Genomic DNA, 16,313 nt, shown 5'->3' with positions numbered 1-16,313 from the left:
TCCTCCGGCGGGGGTGGGAGGTAGGGTATGGACACCCACCAGAGCTAGTAATTAAATGACAGTATCTACCACAATCTATTAAGGGCTGACTGTATGTCAGATGCTGTGCTGTGTGCTTTACATACGTTCTACCATCTTAAATGCTCTTTTTTTTTGGCTGCATTGGGTTTTCGTTGTTGCGTGCGGGCTTTCTCTAGTTGTGGCGAGCAGGGGCTACTCTTCGTTGCGGTGCGCAGGTTTCTCATTGCGGTGGCTTCTCTTGCTGCGGAGCACGGACTCCAGGGCGTGCAGGCTCAGTAGTTGTGGCTCGCGGGCTCTAGAGCGCAGGCTCAGTAGTTGTGGTGCACGGGCTTAGTTGCTCCGCGGCATGTGAGATCTTCCCGGACCAGGAATCGAACACGTGTCCTTTGCATTGGCAGGCGGATTCTTAACCACTGTGCCATCACGGAAGCCCTTAAATGCTCTTTAAAAAAAGAAGAAACCTTAGATATAAGTAATGATTGCCCCTGTTTTCAGATGGAGAAGAGTGGAGCTGGTTAAACATTCAAAAAGTAAACTGTATCATTCACTACATCAATAGACCTAAGGACATGACCATGTCAATAAATGCAGAGAAAGCATCCGACAAAATTCAACCATCATTCACGGTAAAATCTCTTAGCAAACTAGGAATTAAAGGTAATTTCCTCACATTGATAAAGGGCATCTGCAAAAAGCACTATGGCTAACGTCATCCTTAGTGATCAGACTGGATGCTTTTCCCTAAGAACAAGAGCAATGCAGGAATGTCCACTCTCATCTCTCGTATTCAGCATTGTGCTGGACTTGCTAGCCAGTGAAATAAGGCAAGAAAAAGAGATAAAAGGCATCCAAAGGGATAAAGGAAGAAATAAATCTGTTTCTATTTGCAGATGATATAACTGCTTACTTAGAAAAATCCTAAAGAATCTACACAAAAGTTATTAGGACAAGTAAGTGAGATTATCAAGGTCACAGAATAGAACATCAATATACAGTCAATTGTACTTCTCTTTACATGCAGTGAACAGCTGGAAACTGAAAGTAAAATGTGAGCAATAGGTGGAGAGTAGAAATCAGGAGACTGGAGAATCAGATCGGCTTCTGAGTCCTAGCCTGTCTGTTCCCAGTTCCTCTTATTCTCACTGCCAGCAGGAGGTGGGGATAGCTACACCTGGCGTCTACACGAGGTCACAGCACACATCTCTGAGCCAGGAGGTGTGGACTTGATGTGAAGTGTAAGAGAAAACGATTGGTGTCCAGATTGACACCAAGATTTTAACATGAGAGACTGGCATGAGGGAACATGCATCACTGAGATGAAGAGTCCTTAGAGGACCAAGTTGAGGTGAGCAAGGTCAGCAGTCCAAAACTCTACTCGATTCAGGTAAGTAAGCTATCTTTGGCAAGCAGTGCTAACTACCAAACCAAAATCCATTCTCACCTTTTCAAATGGGCACTGCTTCTGGTCAGTGTGGATCTATGCTCAACCAACTATCTTCATTTTTCAACATCCCTTGCAGCCAGCATGCAGAATTCTGGCCAGTTGGAATCCTGCCGGGGATTTTTGGGATATTCTTGCTTTCCGGATATAAGCGTTTCTCTTTACTCCCTGCCATTTACTTAGTCTAATTCCTGCCTGGAGTTGACGTGAGGCTAGAGGTGAACCATAAGGGTGAAAGACACATGCAAAGGATGACACAGAAGAGAGACAGAAAGAGCCTGGGACAATTAGGACAGCGTGAAGCACTGACCAGCCTGGACCGCTGTCTTTGGTCTTCTTGTTGATTGTCAGAAATAAATCCCTATTTGGCTAAGCCACTGCTGTGGGGTTTCCATTACAAGAAGTCAAACATAATCTATATTAACTTCAGCTAAGTCATTGATTTAAAGAACGGTAAACTGAGCACTAGACACCAGCTCTCTTTAGACAGGCATCACCTGTACATTTGCAATCTTTGGGTACTAGGTTCACCAACCATATTATCATCCATCTCTCCAAACTCCAGTGTCCACAAAGACGTAATGAGAAGCTCTGTCTTCTAGAAATCCGAATGTATATACCCACATCACTCCCCTCATCTGTCAGTTTCCTAACGTTATTCATGTGGGTCGGAGGTTTGTCTGGTCTTCCTTGTTCTCGAGTGAGCCCGGGTTGGTTGCCGTGGTCTCCAGTTCTCGCTCTGAGCTTTCACAGACCACTGATCTGATTGTGTCAGCACTTTCCCTTCGAGGCACATCAAGCCCACGGCCTGTAACTGTGGCAGCTGCGTCCTTCCTCACCATCCACTGCTCCCATTTCCGTTCTTGTTCTACACACAACGCAGATGCCTCCTTCTCAGCTTGCTGGGGGGTGGCACGTTCTAGGACCGGACCTCCTGACCCTCCCCACGGACCCCATGGATTGTGGCTCTCTCTCACATCCATCCTTGGAATATGCCCTTCCTCTATCTGCTTTGTTCATTTTCTCTAATAACCTGGAATAATTTTAGATTTACAGAAAAGTTGCAACTGTAGTACATCGAATTTCAACGTACCCCTCCACCCGGTTTCCCCTGATGCTAGCATCTTATATAACCATGGCACATTTATTAAAACAAAGAAATTAACATTGGTATATTACTGCTAAACTACACCAGTTTTCCCACTAACGTTCTTCTTCTGTCCCAGGATCCAGTCCAGGACCCCACGTTGCACTTCACTTAATCTCAGATATCAAAGACCCTTTAACAATTTTTGCTTCCTCATCACAATTATTTGATTTGGACCAGAGGGATCACTCTGTCTTCCTCATAACTAATTTTGTTTAATTTGCAGGCAGTTGAGTTTTTTCTTGAGATGCCATTGAATGAGGTCCAGAAGTCAATCTGTTAGGGCCTGGTGCCTACCTCCGTGGTGACTGAAGAGGCCCTTGTTAGCTCAGAATTTGTGCCACGATGGTCAGCTTACCAGAGTTTCTTTTTAGCAATCATTCACCAACTATTCCTCCCTGTCGGCTAAAAGCTGGTCTTGAATGGGCATCCCCTCAGTGAGTCCTAATCTTCTAATAAATTGTCCTAAGATGATTTGCTCAGAGCAGAAACTTGGAAGGATGCCGAGATGCCTACTGGCAGCCCAGCCTCCTTGTGTGCCGGGGGAGAGGGGACAGGTGTGTGTTCTGAGGGGTCTCAAGAGAGTGGCAGCCATTCAGACACAGCATGTTCGTCCCTGGGCTGCAGGCTGATTGTCACTGGAAGAAAAGTCTTTAGCCTCACAAAGTTAATAAACCTTTAACTAGGTTAAAAGGTAAACAAAGTGGTGATGAGCACGGCTGGGAGTCCGATCCGGTCAGAGGCCTGCCAGGCCTTCCGCCAGGACAGGTGACAAGTCCGTGACCGGATGGAACAGTCCACCTGCACGATGGTTTCAGCAGAAACAGAGCAAGTTAGTGCAAAAGTTAGTGCAAAATAGAAAGAGTGCAGTTATTAGATGATAACTTTAATGTTAGTTAGGGAGTCCCTGGTCACTTCATATGACATTTCTTTTTAATTACTTAATGTTACGAATGTACAAATTGTTGAACATTTGTTTAAGTATTTTTCTCTATTTAATGCTATCTCTATACATCAAGACAGCTGGAATTCTGAACTGGCTAGAACTCATCTCAAAAATACAAATAGTCTTGAATTGAAGTGAACTGAATTGAATTTCTAGTGCAACAAAATCTAAGCTTCTTGGTGGTGACTTTTAAAGGCCTACTTAAGAGTTACCACAGAACGCTAATGACAATTTTTTTAAGTGAGAGTAAATGTCACTTGGTGACCGGAAGTGGCCACAGTCCCAATATCGGAGAACAAAGCCTGAATAGTGGACAATTTACCAAGTGACTAAGACGTGTGTGTTGAAGACTCGCACCATTAAAGTTCTACGCATTGTTTCTAGTCCTGTTAAATCAGCCCATAACCATCGACAGTTGGTTCAGGAGGCAGATTTGCTTGAAAATAAAAGATTCTGATGTAGAAATGTCAGAAAAATTTCAGGATCTTATCCTAGGATTTAGGTCCACCTAAAGCCATGTGGATTTGCATCTTCCTTTTTATTTTAAATTAATTTTTATTGTGTATGTATAACTGATTTGCATCTTCTTTTGAAAAACAGGATCCAGGACCTGATGGAATTCAATGAGGCCCAGGGTCGTGAGGCCGGGAGAAGGTTCTGTCTTGCCGTATCACCCAAACAAACAAAGCGACGGCTCCCGGCACCCGCGTAGCACTGTGGGCATTCGACATGAGCCTCAAGCCATGACTAATATCTTCTGTAGATGGCGGGACACCCCTCTCCTTCAGCAGCGACCCTGGAGTGTTACCATCTATGAAAGTGAAGAGTGTTTTCCTAGACACAGACATTTCAGGTGGCTGGTACCTCCAAGGAGCCTTCAATTACCTGTGATCTCAGCCTCTAAGACCTTCACACCCAGAGTTTGGGCACTAATCTTAGAGAATAAGGTGAGTAATCATACAATAAGGATGAAAATAATAATGAGGGGGAAACAATATAATGAGGGGCATAATATTAACTTTTTAGCTATCGTGTCAAAATGGATATAGTTACTCACTTGAAAAGCACAAAAAGATTGAGATTTTTTTGAATTAATTTTTATTGGAGTATAGTTGCTTTACAATCTTGTGTTAGTTTCTGCTGTACAGCAAAGTTAATCAGTCACACATGTACATATATCCCCTCTTTTTTAGAGTTCCTTCCCATTTAGGTCACCACAGATCACTGAGTAGAGTTCCCTGTGCTATACAGTAGGTTCTCATTAGTTATCTTTTTTATACATAGAAATGTATATATGTCAGTCCCAAGGATTGAGATATTATTGGGATATTGAATTATTGCTGGCAAGGCTATTTAAGCAGTATTAAGAAATTCCTGCAAAGGAGGAGACATTTGGCCAGGACTTAAGTTCTCCCTTGGAACGTGGTTCAAGGACAATAAGAACAAATTCCCTTTATTTTCACAGCAAAAATGATGCAGAAAATTGGCCCCAGGTGGGTGAATGGGATGAATGCACAGTTTGGCAGGTGGGGTCCAAAATCTACAGTTGAGAAATATTCAGATTCAAGCATCCAGAGTGGTTTTTTATGGTAAGCCTGCAGGGTTTGCTCATTAGTGCTCGCCAAATTATAATATTTAATATTTATCAAGCACTGATTATATGCTAGGGGCTGGCTATACACTTTACATGAATCTTACTCTATTCTCATAACAGCCCTATGAGCTCGGGTTTGCTACCCTATTTTGCAGATGGAGGAACTAAGATTGGGGAGTTATCTCGTCCAAGGTCATATGAACATAGGTCTGAGCCAAGATCCAACAAACGAGTGAGGATGGGTGCTCTGATTCCAGCAAATCCCAGGTCATTTAGAAGCAAAGACACACCTAATAACCAAGTGTATAATATAAACTTTGGCTTGGGAAGAGCTTTCACATATATTATCTTGTTAATCAAGCAGCCCTGTGCGTCATGTATTTGTATTCAGTAAATTTTTTTGGTTTCAACAAAAACCTGTTCCAACTAACTGATGCACAAGAAGGATGTTTGGAAAGAACATTGGTGCAGCTCGTGGAATCCAAGAACTGGAAACTCAGGCCTTGGGAAGAGAGAGAACCAGCTGCCCAAACCCCAATAGTGGGAGATCAGGGAAATGGCTCCGAGCACGGCCCCGTTCCAATGGTCCTCCCTGTCTGAGTAACTGAACAGTTTCAAGTTCCTGGGAGAGACCATAGGATGGGCTCAGCCTGTGCCAGAGATACTGCAGGTTAGTCGGCCATGGCCAGAGGGGCAGGACCACAGAGCACAGATGGGACACCAGGGCCACCTTCAGGATCAGGACCTTCCGGGGCAGAGACGGCCCTTGTATGCTTTACAGCCTAAGTATCTTCACTCCCTGGACTTTTTTGGCAGAAAATAAAGGGACATTCCATCCCCAAAGCCTCCACCTCCTAGAGGCTGCTTGCAGCTTGCTAATGTTTTTTCTCTCCCCAAGCTTACATCCATCTGAGTTTTAATAAGTTCTTCAGCACTAAGTGCTGGGCTTTACAGATAAAGAAATAAAGCTCAGGGAGGCTGATTGCCCCAGGGATGCCCCTCATTAGTCCAGAGCTGGGACTCGTATCCATGTCTCGAGACCACAGCCCTGGGCCGCCTGCACTGGAGCGTTGAGTGGTGTCCAGGACACCAACCTTCCGTCCATGAGATGATCCACCCCATACGGGCGGTATCATCAGAACAGAGAACAACGAACAAAGCTTTCAGCCTTAAGCCACAGAATGAACCGCCAATCGGAGCACTTCTGGCAAGATGCCAGGCTTGCAGCAAATGCTCAGCAAATATTTGTGTAACGCGGGCATGGCTTCAGGAGTGACTGAGGGAATTTATCAAGGAAGCAACGAGGAGGAAGTTGTCTGGGGACAGGAGACATTCTTGGTGTGCGGTCACCTTCCTCCCCCACTTAGGTTTCCTGGTGGAGATTGGAAAGACTGGACGTGACCCTTCCTCTGGGTCGCACTCACCGTGAGCGTGAAACCAAAGACTCGGCCCACATCACAGGCATTTTCAAGAAGGGTTTCCTCTCTGCCTGAACCCTGCCTGTGGCCTGATGGGTTTACCGTGAGGCTGAAGCCTCAAGCCCCCGACTCACGCTGGCCCCTTCCAAGGCCCTGGGAAGGGCTCCAGCAGGGTGTTCAGAAACTCACATGTTCCTGTGAAATTTGCCAAGTACGGTATTTTATTTTGTTTATTTTTTTTCAGACTTAGAATGCCTTTATTAGATATTAAGATGATAAAATTATAAACTCAACCTAAGACAAAACTTACAGTAAAAATAAACTGTTTAAGGTATGTCAAGCATATCAATAAACAAAAAGAAAGAAAAGAAAAGAAATCTGTATGTTTAACTTCTCCAAGGACGTTATGGTAACTGCCATCAGTTAAGGCCGCTGCCTCTTTCCATCCCAATTGCCCCCCCCCCCTCCTGTGGGGCGGGCTGGATGCTGCGGCATTGGTGGGAGTCCCTGAGGGAAGCTAAGTTGGGATACGTTTAGTTCGGACTTAGCATAATACATGAGCAAGGCCGGCAGCCACTTCTGTGTATGTTAAGATGTTGCTAGCTGCCCAAATGCAGAGTAATGGCTTCCAGAAAGAAATACAGAGTATCCAATTTAGAGCAAGATTTTAAAAGATTTGAACACTAACATATAAACAGTTACCTTGAAAAGCCTACGTGATCATCTAGATGTTAGCAATGACTAATACTTTCTCAAGGCCTTTGCGATCCTGCCTCACGCTGCCCTGGAGAGACCTTCCGAGTCACTTGCTCTGGCTTTCCCGGAAGGAACGTGTTTCTCTTCCTTTCCTTCCTCCTTTATTGCTCTTTCCAACCCCCATGTGGCCTCTTTGAGGTGGTGGGACTTTCTTTTTATAGCTTTATGTTTATTCTCTTAACAGTGTGCCTCTTACTACTCAGCCATAAAAAAGAATGAACTCATGCCATTTGCAGCAACACGGATGGACCTAGAGATGATCAGACTAAGGGAAGTAAGTTAGACAGAGAAAGACAAGTATCATATGATGTCGCTTATATGTGGAACCTAAGAAAAAGGGTACAAATGAACCTATTTGCAAAACAGAAATAGAGTCACAGGCGTAGAAAACAAACTTATGGTTACCAGGGGGGAAAGCTGGGGGTTGGGAGGGATAAACTGGGAGAGTGGGATAGACACATACACACTACTATATACAAAATAGGTAACTAATAAGGACCCACTGTAGAGCACAGGGAACTCTACCCAACACTTTGTAATGACCTATATGGGAAAAGAATCTAAAAAAGTCTGGATATATGTATATGTATAACTGAGTCACTTTGCTGCACAGCAGAAAAGTAACACAACATTGTAAATCAACTATATGCTAATAAAAATTAATTTAAAAAATGTGTCTCTAAGTTTATGGGCTTAAAAACCTTGAATACTATATTTTTATTTTTGACCACATAAGAATGTTCATGTTTGGTTATTGTACTAAAATCTTCTGTTTTCGTTTGTAATCAAAGTATGATGGAGCTGAAGAGCGGACTAGCCTTAGTTGAGCAGATAAAGTGAAGGCTGGAGGCCTTTGTCTGAATATGAAAAGGCCCTCAATTCTGCTCTGGAAAGAGGGTGCAGTAAACCAGGAGCCCATCTCCACACCATGACGTCATCAGGCTCCACTGCACTGTTTGCTATTTTCATCAATAGACATCAATATGTTTCTTATATATTTATATATTTTCAGTGCATTTCCACGTTTGGCTTGGCTGTCAGCAGGCGATGCTGGAAGCCCGTGACCTGAGCCTTCATCAGTCCTCCTTGGAGGACCTGGATCCCTCCCCGCAGTCTCTCCTCCCCCCTCCTAATGACCAGTGCTGTTCAGCAGGTGCCAGGCTCGTCCTCTGACTCCCCATGTGAGCCCCAGCACGTTCCCTCTTCCTCCTTCTCTACTTCTAACTTTCCTTCTTTTTTTTTTTTTTTTATTACCACTTCTCAGGCTGTGAAACATGAGAGAGACACATCTTACCACCTTTTGTGTTTTTGGCCCTTTTCCCCGACTTAGAGCTGAGTCACACCCCTCACTGCAATGAAGCCTTGAGTCACCCGTTCCTCCCAGCCCTCCCCCCTCAAGACTTCACAGGACCCTGTTGGAAAGGGGCTTCCGTGGAGCAGGACCCTGGGTGACTTTGCAAACCTTCCTGGCACTGTTTTCCCAGCAGTTACTGAAATGAAGTGTGAGAAAAGCTGGAAATATTTAAGCCACGGACCACAGGAGGCCTGCAATCTGGTCCCATGGTGTCTCATTCCCCACTGCTCATGTGCTTTGTAACCGTCTAGCGAGCAGATCTGGGGGCCAGGCATCGACCTCGGGCTGAGGTTACGGATCCGAACAGGAACAACCAGATCCCTGCCTGCACAGAGCTTACAGTCTAATGGGAGGAACAAACAGTAAACACTGAATTGCATAAATAATCAATTTCAGTCATGGAAAGCGCTACAAAAACAGTGATATAATGAAAACTATACTCAGTCTGTCCCAGGTTCCGACTGAGTTTTAAAACCCTTTGGAATTTCCTTTAGTGAGGGGAGGGGTTCTGTTATGCTAATGAGGTGGCCCTGGAGGGTCCCTAGAGAGCTTCAGGTTGGGGTCTGGTCACCAAAAAGACCAACCACGTGGTTAGAGGGCTGGAACCTTCCACAGCCCAAGCTGGCTGGGATGGCCCGCGCTCCTGGGGGCTGCTGTCCTCACCTGAGCACCAGGGTCTCCCAGGAAGGGGCAGAGCCCAGTGCCCGCTGCCCTGTCTTCAGGGACAGTCCTGCCAGGGGTCACAGCATGAGGGCGGTGGGGACTCCAAGGTCTGCCAGACTCAAACCCCGGGGGGAGTCAGATGAGCTCTTCCCGTCCCGGTCCTCCAGCTGCAGTGAGAGCTCCCTCCAGAGCCAGGTCACTTTTCTGAATTAAAAAAAACAAAACCACAACAACAAAACACACACACACACACACACACACACACACACATGTCCAGGTGCTGAGCATCTGTGAGTGTCCGTGTCCGTCCGCGTGTCTTGGAAGAATGAGCAGGGACAGAAATCACCTATTTGGACACACTGCCCTCCAGCTGTCCCTGAAGTCCCCATCTCTGGAGACCCCAGGCACTAACACACCCGTGTTGGGGGTGATTTGACAACCGGGGCAAGCCCTGCAGCCTGGGGTTAATCCACCCTTCAGAGGGGGGTCTTTCCTTTCACCCACGTAGTTCTGGAAACTGACCCCCAAGTCGCTTCCCCTTTGCCGCTCCCCTGTACCCCTGGAGGACCAAAGCCCCAGGCGGCCAGCTGCTCAGATCAAGGGAACTGAGTTTGGAAGCACTGAGTTAAAAACCTGATTTGATTCCAATACAATAATCCACAGATACCCAGCAAAGAAAAATCTGCTCTACGAAGGGGCTTTCAAGGCCAGAATGGACCCTGGTGCCCACTCCCACCCCCTGCCCTTGGCCTCGTGATGGACTCCTGCCGTGATTGGAGGGGGTGTCCACCCATTATGAACCAGTTTGTGGACGCAGAGGCCTGGCTGGGGCTGAGCTCAAACCCTGAGATCTGGTGGACCGGGGCTGGCAGCTGGTAGGTGGCAGTGGGGATGGAGGTGAGAGGTAATTTGGAGGTGGGGTTTCACAACGGCACGAATGCGGGGGCACAAGGGGGCGGGGGAGTGTCAAGAACGGTTCCTGAGTTTCTGGATGGAGATCGCTGGGAAAGAGTGGGTTTGGAGAAGGAGAGAGAAGGCTGCTTTGGGCACGTGAAGCCAGAGGAGGATGTGAAATCAAGGGAGAATATGTGGGTGGCAGGGGGGCAGCCCGGACAGGCACAGGGGCCGGGACGGGAGGCTCTGGCCATCCCAGTGGGATGGCTCAGAAAATCCCCGCCACCTCGCCGGCCGAGGGGTCCACATTCACCTGGGGCCTGAGCTGTGTGGATTTTCAATCTCACACCCTCCACGCTGGGACAAGGATTTGGGCCAAAGATCTGTTTCGCGACTGCTCACGAAGACATTCCACAACGAATGATGGAGAACGCAGACACGTAAGAAGTCTTGGCAGAGCTACGGCCAACCTGAGATCAGATACAATCTGGTGGCAGGAGCCAGGCCTAGGGACAGGGTCTAGCCACACTGCCACCCCCGGACCTGTCTGGGGAGTGCCTGTGGGGTCACTGATCACTCCAGCAAGAGCCCTGAAGTCAGGGCAAGACACGGATGCCATCAGCAAGGGGCCGGCGGGGCCTGTCTCTCCTGCCCAATGCTGCTCAGGCCTCTTGTTTACTAGCAAACCTGCACCACACGCCAATCCATCGTCCTGAATAATTGATCCAGCACGTATGAATAATTCAGCCTCAGCTGGGACCTACGGCGAAGAAATCCTACAGTCCTTCGGCTTTCTCACCCTGTGTGACAAAGCAGGGACAGAGCAGGAACCACGCCCAGGGAGCCGGCCCTGCAGGGACCGGGTGAGGCTCTCCCTGCCCCTGCTGCCTGCCCCCGGCTGAAGAACAGCATTTCCCCCTTCTGTCACAGGCCAGTCCTGGGGTGGGTGGCTCCTCCTGCTGCGCGGGGCTTCTGGCTTCCTGGATCCCTGTTGCTGCAAAAGCTTCTAAATTCCAGAACATTCCCTCTTTGTGAGGGGAGCAAGATTTTCTAGGGCTTTCATCAGAAGATGGGCATCCATGGCCTTGGAAAGGGGCGAACCTGCCCTGTGCCAGCATGGCGAGGTCTCACTGTCTCCTTCCCCTCATTGCTCTTGGACGATTTGGGGGAGAAGCTGGTCAACACAAGTGCCCGGTCGCTCAAGGCCAAGCTCCTTCTGCTGGAGGGCTTTGCAGTGCTGTTCCCTCTCCTGGGCTGCTGTTCCCTGCACCCCCTCCCTCCAGACCCCCGGGCACGGTACTGGGTGGCTGACTGAATGCATGCAGCTCTGAGGGTTTCAACCCACATCTGTCAGCCTCCAAAGCCCAAACTCGTTCCTTCAAGCTGCAGCAGGAGGAAAGGAGGGGAAGACGGAGGACGTTTGAGGTTGTGACTGCAGCCTATACTGATGGCTTTATATAAAACCAAATCTTAGTGTCCTAAGACTTCCCAGAGCTGTGAGCTGGGGATGAAGCAGAGTGACGGCTCTCCTAGCCCACTTGCCCCCGTCTCATGGGCCCTGAGGCAGAGCCTGGCACCCATCACAGCTTTGCTGAGAGCAGTCAGGGGCTGCACTCAACACTCCAACTCAGGGCAGCTTCTGGGTGTTATCCTGACACTAAGCCCCGTCCTTCTCCCTCCCACAGCTGAGCTCTGGAATTCAACCATTAGAGCCCCTTCCCTGGGGTTGAGATTTTGATCCCTGGTAACATTTCCAGTACCCAGGGAAGGGATGCCTCCTTATACTGTCACGAGGGTTGTGTACCTCAGGGTAAGGAAGCAGGCTGGTGGCAGGTTTCACGAGGCGAAGGAAAGCTGGGAAGGTTTGATGGGAGACTGACTCTGCCCGTGAGAATGCTTGGCGGGGCCTGGGGGGGTCACACAGCAGGTGCACCGCCAGATGGAGAGACGGCGCAACCAACGTTTACCTGCATGCGAGGGTGCAGTTCTGCACGACCCCGAAGGCCGTGCTTCTGTGGGTTTGAATAGTGATGATTGTGAAATAGTTGTTAGTGAAAGTTGATTAAATCAAGGCAAAATGCCCTTCACCCATTTCTCACCTTATTTCTCCCTGTCCTGTTCCTCAAGTGTATTCCTCACACACGTACTGGGCACCTTCATCTGAATTATCCGTGAAAACATAAGAAATGCCCACTGGTCAGGCCAGCGATCCGTCCAGCTCACGGCCACCAGCACAGAGCCCGGCGATGCCGTGTGCTTGTTGGTTAAGCGTCCCTCTGAAACCAGCCTCGGACACACCAACTGCAAATCGTCCCAACCCTCCTTGTCCTCATTCAGAACAGAAACTTGTACCTGTGAATATGAACACGAGCAGCCTGCTTTGTCTTTAAGGAAACAAATAAGTTGTTCTAGACCAAATTCTACTATAACTTGCTCCAAAAATGGATGTCCTGTGCCAGAATCTATCACCTATTGACCATATTATTTTCCAGACATTGCTAAGTGTTTCCCATCCCTTCTTTCATTTAATCCTCATAACAGACTGTGAAGGACTTATGATCTCTCCTGTTTCCAGCTGAGTAAACTGAGGGGCAGAAAGGTCATGTGACAGGCTGAGAGCTACCCATTCAGTGGTGTAGCCGAGATCTGAACCTCCGTCCATCTGGCTCCAAAGACAGTCTACGCTGCCTAGTGATTTATCACAGCAGCTTTGACCCTCATCACTAATACACAACTGTAAGAGGAGCATTACAGCCTGAACCATTTCACTGCTAACGTGTAATAACAATTATGAACAGTGATTAACAATAGTAATAGCACTTGAACCTACTCTAGGTGGATAATCAGGACAGAGAGTGACAGTAAGAAACCGCGAGCGGGCTTGGCTATGTTGTGTAAAGAAGGCAACAGCCGGGCTCCAGAAAGGACAGGTGACCCCCAGCACCAGGCCGCTTGCAGACCTCCCAAGACCAGCATAATCCTGGCCCTGGTCAGAGTCAATTTTTAAAACTGATCACCGAGAAGATACGAAACTAAACGGTGACGTCGAATCAGGCTCCTTAGATTTTTGGAAAAGATTTGTGAAAAGAGAACTTTCTGGAATGTTCTGTCCAATTCACCCCCGAACTGGTTTTTATCTCCCTGTGCAGAGCCAGCCACGCAGGATGGATTATGTGGGCTCTGAGCCAGTGTTTGGGGGCTGGGGAGACGCAGGTCTGTAAACAGAACCCAGAGGTGACAAGTCCGCTGGTAACCGGAAGCCCCTCACGGTGATGGTGGAGGACGGGCCGTGCGTCTGGGGCCGGGGGCGGCCGGGGCTCCAGCTGTAGGTGGACTAGGGAGCAGGGCCCTGCCGGAGGAAGGTTCCGCACAGAGCGGGCGGGATGGGGAAAGGCCTGCCTGCCAGGAGCCTGGGAGCTGCAGCAAGCCCAGACCCAACCCAGGCTCCCCTGTGAGCAAACGTGGCAGGGGCAAAGCCAGAAGCAACGTGGGCACCCAGATGGCAACCCACCTGCCGTGGGGAGGGCTCCCCCAAATCCGGCTGCCCCCCCCACCGACAAACTGGGATCTTCCGAATCCAAACGTCCCCCTTGCTGCTGGTGACCCAGGAAGCCGAAAGACCCATCCCCAGGGAGCCCGGAGAGCACGGCCAGGGCCCTGGTATCCTCAGGGCCCAGGCCCAACTGTCTTCCTTTGTGCCAAACACAAACCGTCAATTACACTTCCTCATTTTTTTCTCATTTTTTTCCCGGGGAGGGACTGGTACAAGCATCCCCCATTACCACCCTGCACCTGACCACCCAGTAGAGCCAGGTTCCGGAAAGAGCAAATACTGCCCAGCCCGGGGGTGCTGGGGGGACGGTACTAACCTGTCCAGCCACTGGGGAGACAGGGGCCCTGTGTGGCGTCTTTGTGGGGCTGGGATGACGGGGGTGACCACGCCATGCCAGGTCTCTGAGCTCATCTGACCAGATTCCCGGGGCCCTGGAGGAACTCCTGGTCCCCACAAGCTGCTCAGCTCCTGTCTGGAGGCTGAGCCCAGGCCCGGGGAGTCCAGCTCTGAAGAAAGCAGCTCTAACTCAAGTCCAAGCTGGGACCAGACTGGATGGCAACCTGCCCCAAAATAGGAGTGGACTTAGACTGTCCTGTGAGCTGACTGTCGTGTGAAGCTCCCCAGAGACCGAAGCAGTCAGCCCTCCTGTCCACAGAGTCCAAGAGGACCCGCCGGTGCCCCCGGGCAGCTCTTGCCACTGGCCTTACTTCCCTGTAACTGCTGTCCTTCCTGCTTACCCACCTCCTCCTCGTCCTCCTTCACACTCTGTCTGTTTTGTGTGTTTCCACCTGCTGGCTGACGCCTGCTCAGAACCGAGACGGCCCCTCACACACGCCTGTACACGCATCGCCCCTCGCAGTACCTGGGGCGTCGGGGATGCTCGGCGAGTGTCACTTCTCTTCCTTCTCCCCCTCCTGCTCCCCGTGCCTGGTCTCCAGGCTTGGGCACTGGCGACACCAGTCCCATCCCAGCAACACTCCTGCCTCAGGGCTGGGAAGTCACGGCAGCTCTGCCTAAGTGCTCAGAAGACTAATGTCGTGGATTTTATTGCAAGTTTCTCTCCCCAGAACAGCAGGCTCCCGGGCTGACTCAGTCAAATCAACTCCACTCATGAAATGAAAAAAAAAAAAAAAAACAATGGGTGGAGGATAAGGGTCGATCAGAATGTTGTCAATGAGTCAACATTTCAAGTCACTGGAGGACTTTTTAACCCCCTCATCCAGCTGTTACAGTTTCTCAAAGCTCCAGTTTTGATGTTGTCCATTTCCATTAAACACATTTGCAGCTGAAATAGGCAAAAATCAAACCCTTCCTGCTGGTTGGGGTGGAACACCAGAGGGATACCTGGTCATTAAGCTCCCTTAAAGAGAAAGAAAGCAGGGCTTCCCTGGTGGCGCAGTGGTTGAGAATCTGCCTGCCAATGCAGGGGACACGGGTTCGAGCCCTGGTCTGGGAAGATCCCACATGCCACGGAGCAACTGGGCCCGTGAGCCACAACTACTGAGCCTGCGCGTCTGGAGTCTGTGCTCCGCAACAAGTGAGGCCGCGATAGTGAGAGACCCGCGCACCGCGATGAAGAGTGGCCCCCGCTTGCCGCAACTAGAGAAAGCCCTCACACAGAAACGAAGACCCAACACAGCCAAAAATAAATAAATAAATTAATTAATTAAAAAAAAAAGAGAGAGAAGGAAAGCAAACTGTTCAGAAAATAAAAATATATTTTCAAAGCCACCAAAAGGAGGTGTGTCCTGCATTCAGCCGCCTTGTCCCTGGGTCTCAAGGGCCCCATCGCTCTAGCCAGACCTACTTCTCTTCAGAAAAAATGAACTTTAGTGGAAAGAAGCTTGTATTCTAGACCTGAAACTGTATGACCAGCTGCTCCAAACCCAACCGGGGGCCTGGAGACCATAACTCTCCTACCCCCATCCTACACTGCACCTGGCTTTACCACCAAGAGGGACTAGAGTGATAAACCCAGATTCTTAAAGCAGAGACTTAAGATCAGGCCTTTATGGGATGAGGTGAATTGATTGCAACATGGCCCCAACTTGTCGACACCTCCCTGTGCCCACTGACTTCCCACACTGACTCTGGGCTTAAGCCTCTGGGAAGGTAACAAATGGGATGGAAACAGACTTGAAAAGCACCTGCGCTTTGGGGCGTGGCCTCTGTCTGCGCTGGAATGGTGAGTCGCAGTGTGAAAAACCCGAGCTAGCCAACTGGAGGATGGAGGGCAGGGGGTGCAGAGATGACGGTCCGCCCGCCAGGCCCTCCTACACCAGCTCTCCCTCAGTGAGCCCGGCCAGCATCACCAAGCCTGAGCCCCAACAGCAGAACCACCTGGTTAAGCCCAATCCACACTGCCGACCCCAGAACTGTTCAGTCACTAAGTCTGGAGCTTGTATTAGGCTGCAGAAGCTAAGTGACATAAAGGCCAATTTCCTTCATAAAAGGAACTCCTACGTATCTTTCACATCTAAAAAAACTCCCACAAATCAATAGGCACCTTATTCTACAAATTCATTC

Source organism: Balaenoptera borealis (genome assembly GCF_965194805.1).
Source record: "Balaenoptera borealis genome assembly, chromosome: 12".
NCBI lineage: Eukaryota > Metazoa > Chordata > Mammalia > Artiodactyla > Balaenopteridae > Balaenoptera > Balaenoptera borealis.
The sequence above is the reverse complement of the archived record's forward strand: the minus strand, read 5'-3'. Positions refer to the sequence as shown.